At 37.1% G+C, this 27,592-nt stretch overlaps 1 protein-coding gene across 1 annotated transcript in view; it reads right to left on the reverse strand.

The window, feature by feature from the left end:
- Nucleotides 1-27,592, reverse strand: part of EIF4G3 (eukaryotic translation initiation factor 4 gamma 3) — a 339,888-nt gene that overhangs the window by 217,131 nt on the left and 95,165 nt on the right. The window contains exon 3 of the mRNA XM_044914402.1: nt 26,124-26,199. The gene's annotated coding sequence lies outside the window, so the exon portion shown is untranslated. The remainder of the gene's footprint in view (nt 1-26,123; nt 26,200-27,592) is intronic.

A 27,592-nucleotide genomic window follows, 5' to 3' on the forward strand; every position in this document is an offset into this window, starting at 1 on the left:
AAACATTATTGTCTTTCACATAATATTAATCTGAAGCAAAATTAATCAACAATTTCTTGAAGTACACTAGTGCACTGTATTTAAGTTTAAAAGATAATATGCCCAATAAACTTTTGTATTTTTTAAAGGTATTATATTTTTGCCTTGGCAATAATGGGCAGATTCTCACTCATTAGCTGGTGCGAATGTAAATTTGTACAACCATTTTGGGAAAGAATGTGGTATTAGCTACTACTAGCCATGAAAATAGGCATACCCTATGATCCAGCTGCTCCACTCCTAGCTATACATCTGTGAGAAACAGGAAAATGTGCACCAAGGTACATGTACAAAAATGTTCATAGTTGTACTGCTCTTAGAAAGCAAAAACTAGAGGGTGCCTGGGTGGCTCAGTTGGTTAAGCGACTGCCTTCGGCTCAGGTCATGATCCTGGAATCCCAGGATCGAGTCCCACATCGGGCTCCCTGCTCAGCAGGGAGTCTGCTTCTCTCTGACCCTCCTCCCTCTCATGCTCTCTGTCTCTCATTCTCTCTCACACAAATAAATAAAATCTTTAAAAAAAAAAAAAAAAAAGAAACGGGCGCCTGGGTGGCTGTTGGTTAAGCAACTGCCTTCGGCTCAGGTCATGATCCTGGAGTCCCGGGATCGAGTCCCGCATCGGGCTCCCTGCTCGGCAGGGAGTCTGCTTCTCCCTCTGACCCTTCTCCTTCTCATGCTCTCTGTCTCTCATTCTCTCTGTCTCAAATAAATAAAAATAAAATCTTTAAAAAAAAAAAGAAAGCAAAACCTATAGAAATAACACACCTGTTCATTAACAGGAGGATGGATCAATAATGCAATATTTTTCTATACAGAAATTCAATGAGAAACTAGAGCAACATACCATAACTTAAACAACTCTCATAAACCATAAAAAACATACACAGTATGATTCCCAAAGTTCCCAAGAAGAAAAGTTCCAAAGAAGAAAGCACTTGACTAAATTAGTTTAGAAATACATACATGGATGGCAAAACTGTCGATAAAAGCAGGGAGCTTTTTTTTTAAAGGCAGATACATTATTTTGAGAATAGGGGGAGTTGTAAACAGGGAAGACCAGACACTATTTTATTTTTTCTACATGGGAGGTGATTCACAATTTCTGCCTTACATTGATTTGTTAAAGTCTTTTAGTTTTCTGCACTTTTACACATGTATGTTTTAATTCCTTCTACTCCCTAAAGAAGATTAAAGACAAAAACAAGCAAACTACCCAATAGCTGGAGTAAAATATTAGTCACATTGGTATAAGTTACAGTGTCGTTAGAGAGAAGAAAGGATATGAAAAAAAATAAATACTGGCATGAGAGAGAACCTCTAAAACTGTAACTTAGAGAAAACTTCAGCTCACTAGTGAATTTTCATTCAAGATTTCTACTTTGGGCACCTGGGTGGCTCAGATCGTTAAGCGTCTGCCTTCGGCTCAGGTCATGATCCCAGGGTCCTGGGATCGAGTCCCGCCTCGGGCTCCCTGCTCCTTGGGAGCCTGCTTCTCCCTCTGCCTCTCTCTCTCTCTCTGTCTCTCATGAATAAATAAATAAAATCTTTAAGAAAAAAAAAGGAAAAAAAAAAGATTTCCACTTCAAAAGAATTTCCTATAAAAAAATCGGTATTTGGTGATTGCTGACCAATATAAATTAAAGGATCTTTTGAAAATATAAAGGTAAGGGCGCCTGGGTGGCTCAGTTGGTTAAGCGACTGCCTTCGGCTCAGGTCGTGATCCTGGAGTCCCTGGATCGAGTCCCGCATCGGGCTCCCTGCTCGGCAGGGAGTCTGCTTCTCCCTCTGACCCTCCCCCCTCTCATGGACTCGCTCTCTCTCATTCTCTCTCTCTCAAATAAATAAATTTTAAAAATCTTTAAAAAAAAAAAAAAAAGAAAATATAAAGGTAAACCATAAAGATAATGCAAACTAACATTAGTCAGGTTTATAAACTTTATTTAGCGCTAAATCACCTGATTTGATAAAACATTCTGGCCAATTAAGAGCTATCAAACATAAACTACAATTTTCAAATAATAATTAAAATATAGAAAACATTTACATTTCCTGAACATGATCATTCTTTTTTTTTTAAAGATTTTATTTACTGGGGCGCCTGGGTGGCTCAGTCATTAGGCGTCTGCCTTTGGCTCAGGTCATGATCCCAGGGTCCTGGGATCGAGCCCCGCATCAGGCTCCCTGCTCCACGGGAAGCCTGCTTCTCCCTCTCCCACTCTCCCTGCTTGTGTTCCCTCTCTCGCTGTGTCTCTCTCTGTCAAATAAATACAATCTTTAAAAAAAAAAAAAAAAGATTGTATTTATTTGAGAGAGAGAGCATGAGAGGGGTAGGGTCAGAGGGAGAAGCAGACTCCCTGATGAGCAGGAGCGCAGTGAGGGACTCCCAGGACTCTGGGATCATGACCTGAGCCGAAGGCAGTCACCTAACCAACTGAGCCACCCAGGCGCCCTGATCATTCTTTCATAAACTCCAGATCAGTGGAAATACCATGCAGGAAACATATGGGGAGGAAAGACGGCCAGGTATAAACAATAGGGAGTGGCAACTACAGAGAACTGAGGAGAAAGGCCCACCCTTCAAAGGACAATAGATACTCAGACACTTCAGCTGTAGCCAAAGTGCTGCCATTCAGGAATTCCAGATAGTAATGTTGTATCTTCCAAGTTTTCAAGAGAAACCCAAAATAAGGACTTTTACATGAAAATTTCCCAACTTCCAAAACACTACACAATCCAAATAGAGCATATATACAGATTAAGTACCCAGTCAGCCAGTGTATGAATCTGGCTCTAGGGGTACCCTCATGATCATCATGAAATATAAACTTTCTATTTTAAAGAAGCACTCCCATATAGAGTTGTGACTGGATTCTAGATAAGCACTGACTGAATACAGATATATTGTTAAATGTTATACACACACATATATAAAGTATTGTTTTTATTTACTGCACATATATAATATGCCTAAGACATGATATATGCAATAAAACATAGTGCTTAAAAATACATAGTAATTACATCTTTACTAAAAGGATTACAAAAGAAAACTCCAGAATTCCTATCAAGTAATATTAATATTTTCAACAACAAACGATTAATATAAAGGTAAAAAAGAGCATATGCTTTATGTCTGAGAAGCCATCACTGACTTTTTTTTAATACTATGATAAAGTTTCTTTAGTGATGTCATCTAAAAACATCCCAAGAGCTCCCACATGGAAATGACCAGGTTCAATTTGGGGCAGACTGGAAAGATTCCAAAGCTTTCCTTACTTGGTTACTTTCAATACTATGATCCTCTAGCAGCTGGATGGGTAAGTAGTTTTCCCTCTTCATTGTTCATATCATACTAGTGTTTCCTTCAGAACATTTGTTTCCCACTATTTACAGATATTTATTACAGATATTGGGAAATACATAAAAGCTGGCGTACTCAACTAAAAAGGAATACCATACTGGATACTAGAAACCCTTCCTTAATATCATGACATTTTTCCCAATCTCTCTGACATTATCACTACCAATGCCCACCTACCAACAAGAAAGAACAGAGGGGTGCCTGGGTGGCTCAGTCAGTAAAGCATCCGACTCTTGATCTCAGCTCAGGTCATGATCTCAGGGTCATGAGACTGAGCCCCCTGTAGGGCTCTGTGCTGGGCATGGAGCCTGCTTAAGATTCTCTCTCTCTCTCCCTCTCCCTCTGCCCCTCCCCACTTCTCTCTCTCCCTCCTCTCCCGCTTCCAGATAGTCTCTAAGCTAAGTATGAAAACTGGCAAATGAAAAGATGAAAAGTTTTGAAATTAATAAGCCAGGGGGGCAAAAATCAAAGCAAAAAGTTATTTTTGGACCAGTCTGGCCAGTGTTAATTAGTGCCTACTCAAGAAGTGGTCACTCTCTCTATGGAATCAATGTGGTTTATTTTTCTGCTTATGATTTTAAAAGAAAAAAAGCCAAGATTATCATAAAGTAAATCAGTAATGTCATAAACTAAAATTTAAAAAAATTCAGAGTCTCAGGGGGCACCTGAGTGACTCAGTCAGTTAAGTGTCTGCCTTCGGTTCAGGTCATGATCACGGGGTCCTGGAATCAAGCCTTGACTCGGGCTTCCCTGCTCAGCAAGGAGTCTGCTTCTCCCTCTCCCTCTGCCCCTCCCCCTGCTCATGTTCTTTCTCACTTTCACTCAAAATAAATAGTCTTAAAAAAAAAAAAAAGTTCAGAATTACAAAGGTGACTAAGCCAATTTCTGCAGTCCTAGGATCAATAAGGACCTAGGACCACAGGGAAAGAGAAGACACAACAATAGATTTTTTTTTTTTAGGTTGGTTCAGTATTGTTTGTTTATAATTGAGGTAAAATAGAAAACAGATTTGTTTTTTAAAGATTTATTTATTTGACAGAGAGAGACACAGCGAGAGAGGGAACACAAGCAGGGGGAGTGGGAGAGGGAGAAGCAGGCTCTCTCACGGAGCAGGGAGCCCGATGCGGGGCTCGATCCCAGGACCCTGGGATGATGACCCAAGCCGAAGGCAGACGCTCAACGACTGAGCCACCCAGGGGCCGCTAGAAAACAAATTTTTAAAAAGTATTGGGTCTGCTGATATTAAAACAGTATAAAGGACAAAAGAGATACCATGCAGAGATCATAATACAAATCAATTTGATACAACCCCTAATTTTACATCCTCTGTCTCATAGTCAAGAGTAAGCTTCAATGCCCTGTCAGGCACTGTATTAAGCTACAGAGATAAAATCGTCCATGTCTGAAAGGAGCTCCAACAGAAAGGAAGTCACAGGTAAATAAAGAAACAAATCATGTGATAATTACTATTTGATATATATTTAAAGTATTGCTGAAAACCAGAAGGAACCAGGTCTGAAACTTTGGAAAGGTTTGGTGACATCTGAGTTGCACCTTGAGAAGTAAAAAGCTTCAGTTCTGACCAAGAATTAGAGACAGGGTATCAAAAACAAAGTTAATGGGTACAGGAGGTAAGAAGGCAAAACATGTTCTGCGAACAGGAAAAGGGTTCTCTTTGAAAAGGGTCTGCAGAGGAGAGAGGGAGAGTTAAAGAGAGAGAAATGGGACTGGTACAACTGCAGCCTGATTTTATAGCCAGGTTGTGAAAAACTACATAATCCTAAAATTTTTTTTTTAATTTATTTATTAGAGAGAGAGGGAGCACAAACGAGAAGGGAGGAGGGGCAGAGGGAGAGGGAGAGGGAGAAGCAGACTCTCCGCTGAGCAGGAAGCCAGACATGGGGCTCGATCCAGGACCCTGTGATCATGACCTGAACTGAAACCAAGAGTCGGACTCTTAACCAACGGAGCCACCCAGGCACCCCACAAATTATTTTTTAAATACACAATTTAACCTGGTATATAGTGCATCTGTAAGCATAAGTATATGGGTTTGTATGTGCACAATCAATGACTATTTTTAGAATATAAAAATATTCAATTAAGAAGAAATAAATGAGTTTTAGATCAGTTTCTCTTAGCAACGTTAGCATACAAAGGAATTGTATAAGCTAGAGGGATAGCACGAGGTAACAAAGCTCTTTAATTCACTATATATTTTTCACTGATATGGTCACAGAAACAAATCAGCAAAAAGTGCAGCAGAACTAAGAGCAAATCATGAAATCCTTGTCAAAAACAAATGAAATGGAAATATAACAATGAATCACTGGTTAGTGGAAAATGGACTAATTCACTGATTGTATAATGAAATAAATTCCTATATCCTCCGATGAAGATTCTTTAAGGAAATGATCATTGGTTCCAAAAGGGACACCCATACATTTGACAACCAGATTCTCAGTACTCTTAATTCAGGTTCAAACAGTACAAAAGAGAAAATACCAACAGATTGACACCATACCTAAAAACTACATTGGGATTAGAAACAGAAATGGTTTCCCTAAAGTTTAGTCTACTTTATTCAGAGGCCACAGGAGAGCTCCTGCAAATCTCACGGGAAAGATACCATGGAGATTATCATTCTACCTCAATACAGGAGTTAACAACAGAAATTCTCTTAAGAGGTGAAACAAGAAAAAATCAGACAAAAAAGAGTAAGAGTTCAAAAAGCAACAGATAAGAAGGAAACGAGACTTAAAAACAAAACAATAGAAATTCTCTTAGAGGGACGCCTGGGTGGCTCAGTCAGTTAAGCGTCTGCCTTCGGCTCAGGTCATGGTCCCAGAGTCCTGGGATCGAGTCCCAAATCGGGCTCCTTGCTCAGCAAGGGACCTGCTTCTCCCTCTGCCTGCCTCTGTCTCTCTGATAAATAAATAAAATCTAAAAAAAAAAAAAGAAAAAAAAAGAAATTCTCTTAGAGGTGAAACAAGAAAAAATCATACAAAAAAAGAGTGAGAGTTCAAAAAGCAACAGATAAGGAGGAAACGAGACTTAAAAACAAAACTGTTTCATTTTAGAACATGACTTTTGGGGTGCCTGAGTGGCTCAGTGGGGTAAGTGACTGACACTGGTTCAGGTCATGATCTCAGGGTCATGAAACCAAGCCCTGCATTGGGCTCCACACTCTCCTTCTCCCTCTGCCCCTTCCTGCCCCTCCTCCCCCTGCTCATGCTTTCTCTCCAAATAAATAAATAAATAAATGGGGACCAAAAGAGTGACCTAACTATATTGAGAGCAAACAGAGGAAAGAAGAGAGGAGTGTAAGAGAAATGAAATACCAGTAATCAAAGCAGAGTCAATGCGTAATGACAAATCAAACACTAATAGAAAATTGTTTTATTTAGAAATACAGCGGTAATGCCAGAAAAACTAAAAGCAAAAATTGCTAAAAGCAGGACTGCCCCTGAAGGGCAAGACTGGAGAGTGAAGAGTAAGCAGTGGACTGTTTCTTTGCATTATAAACCTTTCTATATTATTTGCATTTTTATCTTTTTTAAAGATTTTATTTTTAAGTAATCTCTGCACCCAACGCGGGGCTTGAACTCACAACCCCAAGATTAAGAGTTGCATGCTCTGCCAGCCAGGCACCCCTATTATTTGCTTTTTAAAAACCATATGCATTCTCTGTTTTCGTTAAATAGATGGATAAGTGTTAACCAGCTGTTAAGAATGATCATAAAGGGGCGCCTGGGTGGCTCAGTTGGTTAAGCGTCTGCCTTCGGCTCAGGTCATGTCTCAGGGTCCTGCGATTCAGCCCCACATCAGGCTTCCTGCTCAGCAAGGAGTCTGCTTTTCCCTCTCCCTCTGCCAATCCCCCTGCCTGTACTCTCTCGCTCTCAAATAAATAAATAAATAAAATCTTTAAAAAAAAAGAATTATTATAAAGAAATCACCAAGATAATAAAGGTCAATAGACAAGGATAAGGATGTTCATTACAGTATTATTTATTAAAAAAATACAAAAATCAGGGCGCCTGGGTGGCTCAGTTGGTTAAGCGACTGCCTTCGGCTCAGGTCATGATCCTGGAGTCCTGGGATCGAGTCCCACATCGGGCTCCCTGCTCAGCAGGGAGTCTGCTTCTCCCCCTGACCCTCCCCACTCTCATGGTCTCTCTATCTCATTCTCTCTCTCAAATAAATAAATAAAATCTTTAAAAAAAAAAAATACAAAAATCAGGGCGCCTGGGTGGCTCAGATGGTTGGGCGTCTGCCTTCGGCTCGGGTCATAATCCCGGGGTCCTGGGATCGAGCCCCGCATCGGGCTCCCCGCTCTGTGGGAAGCCTGCTTCTCCCTCTCCCTCTCCCACTCTCCCTGCTTGTGTTCCCTCTCTTGCTGTGTTCTCTCATCACTCATCAATAGATGCTCATCAATAGAGGATTAGTTATATAAATCAAAGTACAAAAGGAAGACTGTTATTTATAAACAACTTCACCCCTAAAATTGCTTTCTTCTCAATACAACCAAAAATCTCATGATGTAGTTTTCTACTTAATGATACAAGCCATTAAGAAGCTAAGGTACTAAAAATATCATTGGAGTTATGATGTATAATTCTATGTGTATAATTCTATAATGACATAAGATATGCATGACATGCAAAGACAAAAAATGTAATTTACAAGCAATACATATTAAGTATAAACAACGTTTTTAAAGTTATGTCTATATTTTCAATTTTTATGTCTATTTTATATATGTGTATAAAAACATAAAACATTTAGAAAAATTCTCACCCTATATAGGTATTTCTCTGGGAAATAAGATAATGGTGGACTTTCATTCTCTTACACTTTTATTTTCTGGTGTTTTTCTAAATTGGCATTATTTGGTCAGAAGAAAATTAAAGCCAGGAGTCAGCTGTTTAAAATATTATTTAAACATGGTATTTATAACAGTGAAAAATATATTATCCCTTGGGGAATGGGTAATTATACCCTTAAAATATATATTTGGAAAGACACTTTTGTTAATGAGAAGTTGTTTATAATTTTAGGGCAAGAAAGAGGGATATGAAATTATGGTACACTAATTTCAAAGTATTTTTTTTAAGTGTACAACAAACCACTACAAGAAACATGTCAAAATGAGTGGCATGACCCCCTTTTTGTGGCAAGAACATAGGTCATTTTTTTCCCCTCTTATACTTTCTGAGTTTCACTTTTTTCAAGCAGGCACACATTAATTTTATAGTGAACAAAATCTGCTATTTGGAACTTGGTTGGTTAATAAGGTTTCCAGATTGACCTATGAAATCCTACTTAAGCCAATGATGTAGCCGAGGAAAACAAGGTTCACTTTATCCTCTCTGCCCATGTCACCACTCAGAGCAATCAATCATCACGGTGATTCTCATTATCTGTTTGCGTGTTTGTAGTACTTATGGAAAGGGACAGGATGTAACAAGCACTTATGACAGTGCCTGCAGACAAGTGGCCACTCAGACAATTAAGTATAAATACTGTATTACTGATTACACCAAATCTCACTATTTATAATTTGGCTCTTTTGACAGTAAAATTGATTTAGCATATCAACTCCTAGATACCAGAACAACTCAGGTGGCCAGAGCTGCCTTAAAATACACAAAGGGAGTAGGCTAAGATAGCAAATGGATTTTTTATTTCTTTCATTGCTAACAGTAGCCTGGAGAACTGTCTTAAGATTCCAAGGTTCTGCTTTGGGGAGGGAAGAGGGCGGCAGAGTAGGGAATTGTTGAATCACTATATTGTATACCTGAAGCTAATACAACACTGTATGTTAACTATACTGAAATTAAAAGGAAAAAGAAAAAAAAAGATTCCAAGGTCTTTTCCCAAGTCAGTAGTAAAACCTTAATCAAATTAGGGATAGCTGTCTTGGGAAAAAATTACAGAGAATGGTAAGGAGAATCTATTCTATGAATAGATAATCCAACCATTTAGTAAAATTAACTTCACACATAAAAACTAGTAACTCTTAGCTTTCCACCCTGGACAAGGTTGCTTGTCAGTTGAGAGATTACTGTCTATATTTAACAACTGCAATGGCACTAGTCATTTTTCATTTTACAACCTAATTTCTTTTAAATTCTGGTTTGCTTTCTTTTTGCTGATCTTTCAGTTGCTAATGAACCATTTATATACCTTACCAAGATAAATCAATTTGTTTTTAATTCCAAGGTATTAGCATTTAGAACTCGGTATTCAACTATATATATAAGCATAAATTCAATTACATTATCAAAATCACTATGAAGTTGCTCTGAAACAGGCCCAAGGCACGTGTGACATGTGATACATGATCCCATAGAGAAGATGAGTCAAAGATCATCACAGTACAGAAAATAAGTGAACCCTCTCTCTTATTACTTGTTCTCCCCCAGAACCTAGCCCAAACATAAGCATGAAGAAAGTTAGCTGCCCCCAAACCCTTTTTCTGTGATGTAATTTATTATCTTCTTCTGAAGAATACTTAGTATTTGTGATAAAATGTTTAGCCAACATTCAGAAAGACTTTGGCATCAAGACCTCTTCCAGAAAGCTTCCCAGCCAACCCAGTTGACTATCAATTAGTCTAATAATCTTTTAGTCATACATTTAACTGTTATACCTCTTTCCTTTTCTTTTTGATGTCTTCATCAAGAGAAAACTCTCTGAATTGGCCTTTAAAAGTGTGAAATAAAGGGGCGCCTGGTGGCTAAGTTGGTTGAGCATCCCACTCTTGGTTTCAGTTCAAGTCATGATCTCATGGGTTATGGGATCCAGCCCCACATCAGGCTCTGCCCTTGGTGGAAAGTCTGCTTGAGATGCTCTCCCTCTACACCTCCCCTCACTCGTGCACGGGCACCACGCGCACTTTCTCTCAAATAAATAAATCTTTAAAAAGATTTGAAATAAATATTTCACACATGCTAATTTTTCTGAATTTTCTGAAAAGTTACTAAACAAATGCTTACTGAACAAATAAAGTCTAAAAATATACTGATTTTACAAATCTTAAAATTTCCAACACAATCAAAGGTTCTTTGGGACGTATAACAGTTAAAGAACTTAAACACCCTTCTACTGAACACTGCACGCTATATGGCAATTAAACAAGCACAGAATAAGACAATGGACAAAGATGCTAATCCTTCACAATCTCTTGCCTACAGGATTCCTGACAGCCAGAATGTGCTTTTAAAAGATAAAAAGGGATACTGTATGAGATGGAAGTTAAACATTTCCATTATCTATCAAAGCTTGCAGTAAAAAATGACCTTGTTATTCACACCACCAACTTCACAGCAATAATAAATCCATGTTTTTTTTTCTTTTTCCTTGAAATAATTACAACTCCATTAACCACACAATTACTTCTGACAGTCCAATTTCCTAGGACTCATTTTATTTTAAATTGGTCCCTATCAGTTGTTTTGTTTTTAACAACGGTATATATAATACCTTATAAATGGACCCAAAGGGAATATCCGAGAGTTTAATGAAACATTTTCAAAGTTCTCTGACATTAAAGGTCTTGAGTATTGTTTCTACAATTTTCTTATCTGAGAAATTCAAAAGCAATTTGTAACTGACCCTTAACAACAGAACAACTTTTATATCTTTAAGGTTAATCCTCTTTTGAAGGAGAAAAATGAGGTAAATACATATTAAATAATATTTTAATTAGGTATGTGATTTGACGTTTAATGAGCAAATCCACATTAAGTATTAATAATAAATACTAATTTCATAAAAGTCATTACTCAGCAGATACCACGGACAGGCAGAAAAACAGACCTAGATTTTTTAAAAACCAGGATATAAATAAGCTCCACATATATAAAAGCTAAAAGAAGGTACACTTCAAGATGGAGGATAGGTAAAATCTTAATAAGGCAGGTCTATTTAACATACAATGTACAGGGGCGCCTGGGTGGCTCAGTCATTAAGCGTCTGCCTTCGGCTCAGGTCATGGTCTCAGGGTCCTGGGATCGAGCCCCGCATCGGGCTCCCTGCTCTGCAGGAAGCCTGCTTCTCCCTTTCCCACTCCCCCTGCTTATGTTCCCTCTCTCGCAGTCTCTCTCTCTGTCAAATAAATAAATAAAATCTTAAAATAAATAAATAAATAACATACAATGTATAAAGTAACAACTGGGCTACTTCCCTATACTAAGAATCAGGACCAGAGTGCAACAGAGCACCCTTGCAAAGGAAACATAATCTAGACTAGAGCAAGGAATCTTGTAAGGGAGGGTCCTTTTGCTACATTCAAAGGATCCTTGGACTCTCTTAAAACTGCAATAAAAACATGCATGTTTATATGTTCACTGTTCTGCAAAGTAGATCCATAGCTTTCATGAAATGATCAAGAGTCCTGATCTTTCAACAACAACAAAAAAAGGCAGCTTCCCACACAGTAAAATGTAGTACTTCACATGAGTTGTGAAGATAGACAGACCTGTATTCAAATTATCCAAATTCTCTGAGTCCATTTCCTTAATTGTAAATGAAAGTTGTCCTAAGGATTAAACAGTGCAATGCATGTATAGCACCTAGGATGGTGTCCGGGACACAATTATCACTCAATAAATGTTAAACATCCACCTGAGTTCAAATCCAGCCTTTACACTTACTTGCTAGATGAAGTTGAGCAAGATTTTTCATCTCTGCATCTGTTTTCCCAACTAATAAAGGGGGCATAATTATACTTACCACATACCTTTGCTATAAGGATTAAATAAGTTAATGCAAATAAAGTGCTTAGAATAGTGTCTGATGCATAGTAAGTGCTCATCAAGTGAAGAAAATGTTTTATAAACCAGTTTCCCCATAGTCCACTCCTCTGATCATGTGCGGTCAATTCTTATATACATTTCATACCTTATTACACTGTGGAGCAGTACTCTCATCATCAAGTTTAAAGGACTTAACTGGAGTATGTTCATTTATCCCTACTTCCACAAAGGTAGAGTCCAAACCTTCTGCCCATCTGCATTTGTTGACTGAAAATTCCTCTAGTCCTCTTACTTCTCTGATGAACAATTATATGCTCCACTACTCCATGTACTTCTGCCTAATGAGAACCCATGATAACTCTACCAGTAAATGTTACTTACTATTTAATTACATATATTTGTACTAATTTATAAAGTCATTAATGTGTCCTACTCATTTTCCAATATGTACTTAAAACAATGTATTACCATCTTGCCTGGTAAAGTAAGAACTCTTTAAGACAAGAATCACAGTATCCACCATCATTCTTCCATATTATCTGACACAAGACCTTGAACACAATGATCACTCAATAAACATTTACTAAACCATGTTTATCTCAATTATTCTTTGTAATTCTGCCACATTTCCAATATTTAAGCCTTGATAACTAGCTCCAAAGGCCAGTTGTTCAGTTGTGTTTATAATGCCACAGAAAAGTAACTTCAAACATATTTTAAATTTTACAACAGATAAATAAACCTATTCCATGTTTAGAAAGTCAATACAGAAAAAAGACTGGGCCTAATTAACATATTTTTAAAAACAAAATGCAGCAGAAGCAGCTGTAGTCAGCATTTCATAAGTATTTGATGAGGCTGACTGTGAGATCTGTCTAAAGGAGAGTGATGTTATTAGTGAAAGTTAAGAATGAGTTTAGGGCGCCCGGGTGGCTCACTCGTTAAGCGTCTGCCTTCGGCTCAGGTCATGATCCCAGGGTCCTGGGATCGAGCCCCTCATCGGGCTCCCTGCTCAGCGGGGAGTCTGTTTCTCCCTCTCCTGCTCCCCCTGCTTGTGTTCCCTCTCTCGCTGTGTCTCTCTCTGTCAAATAAATAAATAAAATCTTTAAAAAAAAAAAAAAAAGATTTTATTTATTTGAGAAAAAGTGAAAGTGAGCACGAGCAGGGGGAGGAGTAGAGGGAGAGGGACAAACAGACTCCCTGCTGAACACAGGGCTGAACGCTGAGCTAGATCCCAGGACCCCAAGATCATGACCTGAGCTGAAGTCAGACCAACCGCCTGAGCCACCCAGGTGCCTCAACAATGACCTTTCTTATAAAACATTCTGAAGATATTGGGGTGCCTGGGTGGCTCAGTCGTTAAGCGTCTGCCTTCGGCTCAGGTCGTGATCCCAGGATACTGGGATTGAGCCCTGTGTCGGGCTCCCTGCTCCCCAGGAAGCGTGCTTCTCCCTTTCTTACTCCCCCTGCTTGTGTTCCCTCTCTCGCTGTGTCTCTCTCTGTCAAATAAATAAATAAAATCTTAAAAAAAAAATTCTGAAGATATTAGTAAAAGGGGAGCCCAGGAAGAATTAAGGAAATGATGAAATATATTCAATCCTAGATATTTTATAAATTTTTATAAAATTCAATCCAAGGTAATCTCTCAAAATAATAAAAAGCTTGGAGTGCCTAGCTGGCTCAGTCAGTGGAACATCTGATTCCTGATCGTGAGTCTGAGTTCCATGTTGCGTGGAAACATTATTTTTTAAAAAATAATACAAGGCTTACATTCAGCTGGGCTCTATGACTCAGCAATCCCACATCTGGGTATATATCCAAAGGAAATGAAAACAAGATATCAAAAAGATAAGTGCACTCTGGGGGCCTGGTGGCTTAGTCAGTTAAACATCCAACTCTGGATTGCAGCTCAGGTCATAATCTTGGAGTCGTGAGATTAGCCCCTCGTGGAGCTCCACGCTGGGTGTGGAGCCTGAGTCTCTCTCCCTCTTCCTGTGCCCCTTCCCATCCCTCCCTCTCTTAAAAAAAATAAATAAATAAGTGCATTCCATGTTTATTGCAGCACTATTCACAACAGGTAAGATATGGAAACAACTTCAACATCAGATGAATGGATAAAGAAGATATGGTATATATACACACACTTATTATTCAGCCATAAAAAAAGAAGGAAATCTGCCATTTGAGACAAAATGGATAGATCTTGAAGGCATTATGCTAAGTGAAAGTCAGACAGACAAAGACCAATACTTTATGATTAAGTACATATATGTGGAATATAAAACAAACTCATAGACACAAAGAGTAGAATGGTGATTACCCGGGGCTAGAACTTGAGGAATTGGGGAAATGCTGAACAAAGATTCTGGGATCTAATGCACAGCATGGTAATTATAGTTAACAATACTGTATTACATACTTCAAAGTTGTTAAAAGACTAGACCTTATATATTCTCACCACAAAAAAAGAATGATAATTATGTGACATGATGGAGGTGTTAGCTAAGGCAATGGTGATAATCATATTGCAATATATAAGTATATCAAATCAACAGGTTGTATGTCTCAAATTTACAATGTTATATGTCAATTACATTTCAATAAAAAAATAAACTTCTACATGGAAATAAAATACACACCTTAGCTCAACTGACTACCTTTCTATAATGCCAATTTTTGTTACTTTTACAACCAATTTATAAAAATAAGGTAACGATAATCTATAATTACAATAATTCCTGGCAACATTGTTAAAATTCAATTATTTTAGCCAAAAAAATTTGTATTAAATCATTAAAAATAAAGCAATGTGTCTAACAGTATGGCAGTTACTGACCAAAAGGAGGAAATATAAAAAGAGTTAACGGTATTTAACACATGGGTAATGACACTACAAGTCTTTTATCCCCTAATTTTCTTAGTTTTCTAAAATGTACATTAGTTTATTAAAGGAAAGAGCTTACTTTCCTATTTTAATAAACTTAGACATTCCAAAGATTATCTTGTGTGATACTAAAGTTTTAAAAGCCACATTATTAAAATGGAACATAAAAGCATTTTATCTAACACTACATTAAGCTTGTTCAGATGTCATTTCAAAGGGATGATAAGAGCAGTTAGTAGTTCCCTGGTTCTTGTGGTAATAGTGGTAAAACCAGAGTGGTGACAGGGGCAGCAGTTGCTGTTAAATACCGAATGATGATTACATATCAGGCTTTATCCGTTTTAAATGGATTTGTCTCATTTAACTTTCATAATACCTTTTGAGATGAATGTAATAGCTATCTCCATTTTATTAATGAGGAAGGAAACTGAGGTACAAACGAGTTAAGCAACTTGCTCAATGACACACACAACTGCTATGTGAAAGCACCAGGATCTGAATTCAACTGGTGGGATTCTGGAGCCAGTTAGCCACATTTAACTACTATCCATTCTGCCCCCCATGTAAACTGTAAATTCCAATTTATCCACTAATACCATAAATATCAAAGTATTTTTATTATTTAAATCTTAATCATGTTAGATCCATATTTGAAATCCTTCAATGGCTCCTGCATGCCAAATAAAATCCAAATGCCTTTTAGGAACCTTATAAAATTAGCATGATATAAACTTTGTCACTCTCTAGAGCTGCAGTTTCCAATATGATCACCACAAGCAGCTATTTAAATTTCAACGAATGAAAAATTAAATAAAACTGAAAACTCAGCTCCTCGGTCGCATTAGCCACATTTCAAGTGCTGAACAGGCATGATTTTAATGGACAGCACCAGTTCCCACCATCCTGTCTCCAGAGCACTGAGCTTCCCACTAACAGGAGAGCTTTACTCATCTGAATGCCTTAGAGCCTCTGAAAATCTATCTGGAAGGTTCACGCATTTCCTCCCTATCCATGAAGGGTTGAATTCTCTTCATGGTTCAGATATCCTAAAATGCTACCTTCTCAAGCTTCCCACTCATAGCTAATTAAGAATTACTCGGTTATCGGGGCACCTGGTAGCTCAGTCAGTTAAACGTCTGCCTTCAGCTCAGGTCATGATCCCAGGGTCCTGGGATCGAGCCCCCATGTCGGGCTCCCTGCTCCACCGGGAGTCTGCTTGTCCCTCTTCCTCTGCCCTGCTCGTGCTTTCTGTCTCTCTCTCAAATAAATAAAATCTTAAAAAAAAAAAAAAAACAAGAATTACTCTTACTAATTTTATATCCTGTGTATCTCTTTCAAAGTACTTACTACAATTTTCATTAGTTTTTACTTTCATATCAATGTTTTTCTCCCAGAAGTAATACAGTACATAGTAGGTATTCTACAAATACTAGCTGGATTGTTAACAATTTTAAGTTATCTTTTTTTTAAAAAAAGATTTTATTTACTTATTTGACAGAGAATGACACAGTAAGAGAAGGAACACAAGCAGGGGGAGTGGGAGAGGGAGAAGCAGGCTTCCCGCAGAGCAAGGAGCCCGATGTGGGGCTCGATCCCAGGACCCTGGGATCATGACCTGAGCTGAAGGCAGACGCTTAACTGACTGAGCCACCCAGGCACCCCAATTTTAAGTAATCTTAATAATGTTAACTTTTTTTTTTTTTAAGATTTTATTTATTTATTTGTGAGAGAGAGTGAGAGAGAGCACGAGAGGGAGGAGGGTCAGAGGGAGAAGCAGACTCCCTGCTGAGCAGGGAGCCCGATGCGGGACTCGATCCCGGGACTCCAGGATCATGACCTGAGCCGAAGGCAGTCGCTTAACCAACTGAGCCATCCAGGCGCCCCATGTTAACTAACATTTAAGTAAAACAGAAATCAGGGTTGCTCAGCCATGGCATTACTGACATTTTGGGTTGGATAATTTTTGTTATGAGGCTGTCCTGTGCACTTTGGGATGTGTAACTGCATCCTTGGTCTCTAGCCTTCAAATGCCACAGGCATTCCTTCCCCACTCCTGCACCAGATTGTGACAATGAAAAATGTCTCCAGACATTGCCAAATGTCCCTGGAGGGCAAAAGCATCTCTAGCTGAGAACCACTGACCTAGATTTTTTCAAGTGATTAGACAATTCTGAGTTGAACACTGAATCAAAGGCCAATATTAGGAAAATAACTAAACACCAACAAATTGGAAAACCTAGGTGAAATAGACAAATTCCTAGAAACACAAAATCTACAAAGACTAAATCACAAAGAAACAGAAAATCTGAATAGACAAGTAACTAGTAAGGAAAATTAATCAGTACTCAAAAAACTTCCAAAAAAAAAAAAAAAAGAAAAGCCCTGGACTTGATGGCTTCATTGGAAAAGGCTACCAAACATGTAAACAAGAAGTAATACCAATTGTTGTCAAACTTTTCCAAGAAACTGAAGAGGAGGAAATACTTCCTAACTCATTCTATGAGGCCAGCATGATCCTGATATCAAAGCCAGATAAAGACATTACAAAATGACAGATAACAATGCAAAAACCCTCAAAAAAAAACCCCCACAAAAAACAAAAACAACAACAAAAGACACACAATACTAGTAAACAGAATCCAATAGCATATTAGATGGATTATATATCATGACCAAGTGGGATTTATTCCTGATATGCAAGGGCAGTTCAATATATAAAAATCAATCAGTATAATATACCATATCAACAACATGAAGGAGAAAACCCACCTGATCAGAAAAAACTTCACCATGCTTTCATGATAAAAAAGACTCAACAAACTAAAAATAGAAGGAAACTATCTCAACATAATAAAAGCTATGTATGAAAGACCCACAGCAAACTTCATACTCAATGGCAAAAGACTGAGGCTTCTCCTATAAAATCAGGAACAAAGCAAGGATGCCTGCTTTCACCACTTCTTTTCAACACAGTATCGGAAACCCTAGCCAGAACAATTAGGCAAGAATAAGAAACAAAAGACATGTGAACTGAAAAAGAAGTAAAATTATTTGTTTGAGATATGATCTTCTATGTAGAAAATGCTAGAGATTCCACAAGAAAACTGTCAGAATAACAAATGAATTCCGGAAAGCAGCAAGATATGACATCAACACACAAATATCAGTTGAATTTCTATACATGAGCAATGAACAATCTGAAAAAATGAGCAAAACAATTCCATTTATAATAGCCTTAGAAAGAATAAAATACTTGAAGTTTACAAAAATTGTGAAAGAATTCTACAATGAAAAATATAAAACGGCACTGAAAGAAATTAAAGACATAAATGTATGAAAACACATCTCATGTTCATAGATTGAAAGATTTAATATTGTTAAGATGTCAATACTGCTGAAAGTGATCTATAGATCTAATGCAACCCCTACCAAAATCCCAATGATGTTTTTTACGGAAACAGAAAAATCCATTCTAAAATTTATGTGGAATTTCAAGACAGTTCAAATTGACAAAACAATCTTAAAAAAGAACAAAACTGAAAGACTCACATTTCCTGATTTCAAAACTTACTACAAAGCTACAGTAATAAAAAGTAGTGTGGTTTTGGCATAAACACAGACATACAGACCAATAGAAGAGAATACAGGGACCAAAAATAAATACTCGCTCATATGCTCACATGACGTTCAACAAGGATGCCAGGACCATTCAATAGGAAAGAGAGTCTTGTGAACAAAGGGTGCTGGGAAAACTGGATAACCACATGACTCAAAAAGGCCATTCTGACACCTGCTACAACATGGATGAACACTGAGGACATTATGCTAAGTGAAAAAAAACAGTCACAAAAAGAAAAATATTGTATAATTCCACTTACACAAGCTACTTATAGTAGTCAAAATCATAGACACAGAAAGTAGAATGGTGGTTTCCAGAGACTCAGGGGAAGGGTAATGAGGAGTTGTCATAGAATAGTTGTAGTTGTTCTAAGAGGCAGAGTTTCAGTTTTTAAAATGAAGACTTTTAGGGATGGATGGTGATGGGACTGCACAAAAATGTGAATGTATTAGTACAACTTTAAAATGATTAAGATGGGGGAATGCCTAGCTGGCTCAGTCAGAGCATGTGGCTCTTGATCTTGGGGTTGTGAGTTCGAGCCCCATGCTGGGAGTACATATTAAACAACCTTTTTAAAAATTAATTTTAAAAATAAAATGATTAAGATGGTAAATTTTATGTTAAGCATATTTTACCACAATTTTATTTAAAAAAGGAAATATCTGAATGTGATTTTCATCTTTTATTTAAATTTCAAACCCAAAAATCTGGATTTCTAATTATGGTCACATATCAGCAATGCTATTGGAGAAAAGTGACAACAACAATAATTGTAAAACTACAATCTTCTTACAACAAAATCCTTTTTGTCACAACTAACAGGAAAATTTCATTCCTTTTCTATAGTCCATAATGTAAAAATATTGAATGGGAAAAAAAATTACTTTTGAAAAGTCCCAAAACATTCCTAATTATTACATTTCTACAACTGAGAAATGGGTATTAATTAAAACTTTGCAAATTTTAGAGACAAAATATGACATCATTTTACCAATGTTAAACATTCTTCCACAGCCACTTAAAACCTGCTGATTTTCTCCTTTGTGGACTGTGAAATAGCACTTTTGACCAATCAAGTTAGCAAACACAACTGAAAATGAGAACACCTGGGGGCACCTGGGTGGCTCAGTAGGTTAGGCAACAGACTTAATTTCGGCTCAGGTCATGACCTCAGGGTCGTAAGATTGAGCCCCACTATGGGTCTGTGCTCAGCAAAGAATCTGCTTGAGATTCTTTCTCCTTCTCTCTCTGCCCCTCCCCCTACTCATGCTCTAAATAAATTAAATATTTATTTTTAAAAATGGGAACACCTGAAACTCAAGATACAATGAAATGGATACACTCCTATACTGTTTGCCACAACATAACCTGCCAATAACTGTATCACATGTCAAAAATATTAAGTATCTTTAAAGTGTGTGTTATTTTAACATAACTAAGGCTACTTTTGAGAATCTTAGCCTAAGGAAATAATCCTATTTAAACAGACAAAAATATGCACATATATGTGTATGTATTTTATTTATGCATATGTATTTATCACAAAATTATTTAAAACAGAAAATAAAGGAATCTTTAAGCCAAACACGAGTTTTTAAATTTACTCATTATGTAAATTATGGTTCACCTCATTGACATGATACTTAAACTTGTTTGTGCTTATGTTTATAAATGTTATGTAATAACATGGGAAATTATTTATGATACAATGCTGTATTAAAAAAGAAAACAACCAAATTGTATAATCACATGATTTTCATTATGTTTAATGAAAACCAAACTCTATCCTTGGGGTGGGGGAAGAATATATAGAACATGTGATTATGTCAGCCCTAAATTTTAAGCCTAAAGTTTACTTTTTCTAAAGATAATAATAATAATAATAATAATAACAGTAATAATAAAGTTTACTTTTCTCCCCAGGAAGAAGCTACTGATAAATACAACATGGAAATATCTCAAAATAATTAACCTGAGTGACAAAAAGTCAAAAAACAACCAGCACCTACTGCATTATTCCTTTTCCTATTATAGTTTTTAATAAAGGTCTAAAAAATGAATCCATAACAACAGAAAGCAGACCAAAGGTGAAAAGGAAAGATTACAAAGAGGAACGAAGAAACTTTTAAGAATGATGCGTGTTAATTTTGATTGTAGCAAAGGTTTTCATGGGTCTATACATATGTTAAAACTTACCAAATTATACACTTTAGATATATGTAAATCATTAGCACTATATATACTGTATGTCAAATACACTCCAATAAAGCTGTTTTTAAAAATAAAGTCTATATAAACAAATCATCAGTTCAACTGGCATATTTACCACTGGGGGGAAAAAATGGATTGTCATTCTGGGTTGGATTACAGGACAATTAAGTGGATTTCCATCTTGCTGGATACAACTGTCTAAGGAGTATGGATCGACTCATGCTAAATTTTGTCCCCGGTGCAGGTATCTCCACTGACATGTTGGCCTACTCAGTATTTATCAGTCACTGGAAAAAACGTAAAAGCATTATTTTCTAATTTGATGTCACAGAACTACAGTATGAAAGAATAAAGACTTTAAAAGTATAAGCTGGCTAAAAAGGATCATGAAATGTTACAGCATTAAGGAGAAATTCATTCAGATTAAATTATTTATAGGAATTTTGCAGAAACAGTTAATAACACAACTCTTCCAATCCACCAGAGTATGTATGATTGCTGCTTCTTGTAGTAAAGTCATTATTCCAGAAATTCTGTATTAAGTTTATTTCTGCAATTCTACTTAAAACACTGGCTTAGGGGAACCTGGGTGGCTCGGTGGGTTAAGCAACCAACTCCTGATCTCAGCTCGGGTCTTGATCTCAGGGTGATGAGTTCAAGCCCCATGCTGGGATCCATGCTGGCATGGAGCCCACTTAAAAAAATAGTGGCTTAACAGTCATAAAATCTAATTTCTCTAAATAAAATATTAAGCCAAAAATATACAACATGGTAAAATTTCATAGTTTATTTTTCAGAAGCATGCCAATTAAGAGAGCTATTAATAAAATACTTGAAATTAGCTCATTCCTCTTCAGTTTTGCCATTTCCTCTCTACCATATAATATATATTTCTCTTACTAGAGCTTAAAAACTACTGGCTTTATTCTTTTTTTGTTCATATAATCAATCACTCTCATGTAATTATGGCTATTAATAAAGAAAAATGACAAAAGTATCTCTCCCCTCCCTGATAAATGTTCCAAAGAGAAACTTCTATAAATCATGCTAAAATAAATAAATGATAATCAGCCTAAAACATGTAACATGACAGCATTATAAAAATTGAGTTCTGGGGCACCTGGGTGATGTAGCTGATTAAGCATCCAACTCTTGGTTTCGTCTCAGTTCATGATCTCAGCGTCCTGGGACTGAGACCCATGTCAGGCTCCACACTCAGCATGGAGACTGCCAAGATTCTCTCTCCCTCTCCCACTCACCCCACCCACCTCTCTCTCTAAAATAAATAGATCTTTTAAAAAAAAAAAAGTCCTTTTGATGCTTGTTTATCAGCAGAAAACCTACCTGAAATGCTGACATAAGGACATAAAAGTCTGCATAACAGACATAAAAAAGTAAAATCTTTGATTGTATAATTTTTTAAGACTGGCCAGGATTCATGTTTGCCTTTCAAGGAATTCAACCAACTCAATTAAAGTGACATATGGGCACCATATGGTGAGACAGGAGGAGGTGAACTGAGGGTTAGCCTTTATTTTATGACACAGAAAGGATGCTAATGGACTTAGACACTAGAGAAATGGTGACCAATACATAATCTTGGGGCTGAGAAGAAGGGGGATTAAAAATGTCAAAACACCTGGTCACTACTCTACTCATTCAGTTAATGTGCACAACACTGTAGAAGTGAGGCAGAGACTTTAAATTGCTAAGAATGGAAACAGCTGATCAAAAAAGTGAAGACTGCCATATTTTAAGGTAACTTTTTACTGCCTAAAATAAAATCTCTTATCCTTCCAGAATAGGCACTATATATAATTGGTGCACCCACTTTTTTCATTGACTAAAGGACTATATATATGGCAGTGGCTTCAAATAGTAAAAGTCAAATTTGATCTAACTCAAAAAAAAATTCAAAACCTTTGTTTCAAAACATAGCATGTAAACTCTGTAGCAGGCACTGTGCTATCATTCACAGGATTTGGATAACCTCCTCTCCAAAGTACTAAGTTTCCAAAGTCACATGTCTTCAATTACAAGGAATTTCAAAAACATGTCTAACACTTTAACTCAATAATTTCATTTCTAGGAAGTTATTCTACAAAAATAATCCAAAATTCAGAAAAGGCTTTAAATTCAAATAAGTTATTTCTAATAGGAAATATTAGAAACAACCTAATGTTTAACTTCTCACCTAAATAATGTTTACGTCTATTGATTTTTCTCAACAAAAACCCTGGTCCTCACCCAGTGTTCATCTGCATGAAAAGTACCACATTCATTCAGCTACTCAAGCTAAATCCCTAACACCCTTTGCTCTTCTTTCACATCTCCCATCCAAGCTTTCACGATATCCTATTGAGTCTACTTTCAAAATACGTACCAAATTTCACTACTGATCTCTTTTTCTGTACCACCTTAGAGGAAGCCACCAACATCTTCTGCCTATTTTACTATAATAACCTCTTAACTCATCTTCTTGCTTCCACTTCACCACCACAACCACCTGCCCTCGTCAGTCTACTCTCTATGGAATAACTACAATGGCCTTTAAACGGAAATTTAGACATACTGCTTTAAAGTTTCTAAAGGCTTTCCATCACATTTAGATTAAAATCCAAATTCTTACCATGGTAAATAATGCCCCACATAATCTCATGCTCCAGATACTTCTCTGAATTCTATTCCCACCCTCTCTCTACTCCAACCACACTAGTTTCCTTGCAGTTCTAAGACCACATTAAGTACGTTGCTACCCACTAGGCCTTTGCACTACTGTTCCTTCTACTGGAAATATGCTTTCCCTAGAAATCTGCAAGGCTCACTCCCTCACTCCTTAGCTTTCTACTTAAATGCCTTTAGACAGAATGTCCAGGATTGTCCAGTCATTCTCCATCCCTTTATACTACTTCATTTTCATCAAGACACTTACTCCTACCCACTACTATATTGCACATATATTTGTTTACTTCCCTTCTATCCCACAGACCAGCATAAACTCTATGAGTAACAGTGGGTTTGGTTTGCTCACTACTATATCCACAACGCCAAACAGTGCCTGACACACATTAAAAGCTCAAGAAATATTTGTCAAATGTTCAGTGAATATTAAATTCTTATGACAAAATAGACAGCCATTTATTATTTACAACATGTCAAATAGCATAGGAGAAACTAACATCATAATATAAACTGACAAAATAGAATCAAATATCTTACACAGAGCCTACAACACAGAAAAAAGACAAAGGAAACTATACCAAAGAAATGGTTATCGTAGTTGCTTCTAGAAATCACTCAAGATTACTAGAAATTTTCATTTTCTTTTACTTATCTTAATCTTGAAAATACTAATTGAATGGCAAAGAGTACTTTTATAATTAGGAAAAAATATATATTTTAAGAGTTCTGCCAGACAAAAATTCATTTTTTTGTAAAGATTTTATTTATTTGTCAGAGAGAGAGAACACAAGCAGGGGGAGCAGCAGGCAGAGGGAGAAGCAGACTCCCCACTGAGCAAGGAGCCGGATGTGGGGACTTGATCCCAGGACTCTGGGATCTTAACCTGAGCCAAAGGCAGACGCTTAACCGACTGAGCCACCCAGGCATCCCCCAGACAAAAATTAAGGTGACCTCAAGGTCAGTACTAACAAAACAAAACAAAACAAAACCCTTTGGCCTACAGAAGGTTTATGCCAGAAAAAAATTAAAGGCTGTTTTTCAATGTAAATTGAAGGTTCTCAATTACTAGGATGATCAGGCAATTTGTCATCCAAACGGAGTCCATTTTAACAGTCAGGGGGTTCAAATAATTTACAAGTGTTAACTGATCTGTAATAGGTGTAAACTGAGACGTTTCAGGGAAACCATCCTACCCATTCCTGCACAATAAAGTTTTAACTCTTCAAAACAATCTTAAAACCTCCAAAACCCATCTACTATCTCATCTCTACTTCTGCTACAAAACCTAACACAAATGCCACACTAAGCTGACTACTGGCCATTCCATTAAGCATGCCTCTGAATTTTAACTTCTTAGATGGCCCTGTGTTCCCTACTCTGCCTAGAGAAGTTCTATACCTTCCAGCTTAGAGCCACTTCCTCAATGACGTGGCTCTTCCTTTCCCATATATAGCACGTTTGCATCTCTAATTAAAGGTTCTTCACCTTGGGCTGATGAATGGTTTAATGCATATTTGTGAAATCCTGAAATTATATGTAAACACTGGGTATATGCTCTCTTTTGAGAAGAAAGCATTATGGCTATGTTCAGATTCTAAAAGTAATTCATAACCCAAAAGGATAAGAATCATTGCTTTATCATACCACTTTAAATTACAATGACTTGTTTACTCCTCTTTCTCACCACTCTGAGTTTCTTTAAAGCACCCTACTTGGAGGGTGAGGAATTATTGGTATGATAAACTGAAATAAAAAGATGTCTGATGTCTCCCTAAATTCTCTTATGTTCACTGTGAGACACCTGAAATCTGCTTTTAATTTTATGACCTTCATCCTCTACCTTTTAAATTTCCCTTCATTTATGAATTGGAATTAATCATTTAACATAAAAAATTAAATTTCCTGGATTAAAACCAGTGTTCTCATTTCCAAACATTTTTTGTATTTTTTTTTTGGTAATCAGAGAAGGGAAAAAATTAAAACCATTTAAATATTAAAATTTAAAAAAATTTTAATATCAAAAAAGAAAATTAAAACTCAATGTCTTAAAGAGTCACAAGGCCAGAAGTGGATTTACAGAAAGATGAAAAAGGAGGAAAAAGACGACAGGCGTATGAGCCAATGTACCTTAAGACAATGTTTGTTTCACACTCACCTATTAAGATGATGGGGAAAAAAGCCTATTCACCTTTCTTTTTTTTTTTTTTTTTTTTTAAGGTTTTATTTATTTATTTGACAGAGAGAAAGAGAGAGAGAGCACAAGTAGGCAGAGAGGCAGGCAGAGGGAGAGGGAGAAGCAGGCTTCCTGCGGAGCAGGGAGCCCGATGCGGGGCTCGATCCCAGGACCCCGGGATCATGACCTGAGCCGAAGGCAGCCGCTTAACCAACTGAGCCACCCAGTCGCCCCCCTATTACCTTTCTTATATTAAATACACCTAATTCAATTTGGGATTTTAATGAACCTTTTGCCAAAAACCTTTCACATGCCAGTCAAACAAACATTGCTGTGATATCAAAGGCTCATGTGCAGGAAGTTAGGTACTGCGACAGCAGACCTCAGGTACTCACCGTGCTGTACACTGCCGAGACAGCAGGAGTGAAGATTCGGTCCTCGAGGGGCTGTTGCACAGGTCCTCTAGGGATTCTAGAAGAGCGAGTTAAGGATAAGAGAACTCAAAAATGCCTTGCTTTAGCATTAACAGAAAATTACCGTCACAAGGTTCTGTCAATGACCCAACTTTCGTCACCCAATTAGAGAGGTTACTCATTTACTTCTCCACAAAACTGGAAAACAAATATTTCAAATTTCTTAATGTAATCAGATCAATCTCTCCAAAAGTGATTCCCATGATAAACATTCCATGGCAACTCAAAACAAATAAAATTATACAGGCCTCCACACTTTAGGTCCAGGATGAGAATCCACCACCTTTACTTTCTAGAGAAAAAGACTAAAGAAGTATAAGCAGGATATTCAGGAATATACACGGAAATTACTGACAAAGACACAGTCTGTTCTGCTAACTACACAGAAATGGCAAATATAATTGTATCCTTGTTTTTCTATTTTAGCTGCCATTTTCCCCATATCAACCCACCAACTCCCCATTTAAAAAAAAAAAAAAATGCTCTCCAGCATATTTTAAATAGTTCAGCATGTTGCCAGGATATTCTGTTAAAACACAAAAGACTATCATTTTACTCAGCTTCAAAACCAAATGATGTGAGCTCCTTCTACCTGGCAAAGTGATATTTTACCTCTTTAAGAATGACTACAACAACAAAAAACCAGACAACCAAAAGATTAATAGCAATTCTCTCCAGATAGTAGGGTTACATAACTGTATTGTGTGTTTCTATAATAATTCAAATATATATTTTTAAAAATGACTATAAATAGGGGCGCCTGGGTGGCTCAGTTGTTAAGCGTCTGCCTTCAGCTCGGTCATGATCCCAGGGTCCTGGGATCGAGCCCCGCGTCGGGCTCCTTGCTCAGGGGGAAGCCTGTTTCTCCCTCTCCCACTCCTCCTCTTGTGTTCTCTCTCTCCCTATCTCTGTCAAATAAATAAATGAATAAAATCTTCTAAAAAAAAGACAACTATAAATAAAATAAACCCAAAATGAAACAGAATGCTTCCTTAAACCTAACAAATACTTCATACTTCTCGTAATTCTAATTCAATGAAACATTTTGGAAGACAAAATGACAGCTGCAAATAATAATTCTGTATGAATGACCACAAATTGCAGAAATCTGAATTAGAAGATAAATTCTTTATACGTAAGTAGCAACAGTTTACCGAGATGGGAGAGGGGAAATAAAGCAAAAACCCTCAAAGCTTTAGTCATTCAAAATTAGTAACACTGTACCAGTCTCTAGATAATTCTTAAAACTAGCAACCTTAGACCACAGTTCAAGTTGTCATAATTGCCTAGACACAAAGAATGGATATAAAATGCTGTAAGAGGGGAGCCTGGGTGGCTCAGTCGGTTAAGCGTCTGCCTGCAGCTCAGGTCATGATCCCAGAATCCTGGGA

This window comes from Neomonachus schauinslandi, chromosome 4 (assembly GCF_002201575.2).
Source record: "Neomonachus schauinslandi chromosome 4, ASM220157v2, whole genome shotgun sequence".
Lineage (NCBI taxonomy): Eukaryota > Metazoa > Chordata > Mammalia > Carnivora > Phocidae > Neomonachus > Neomonachus schauinslandi.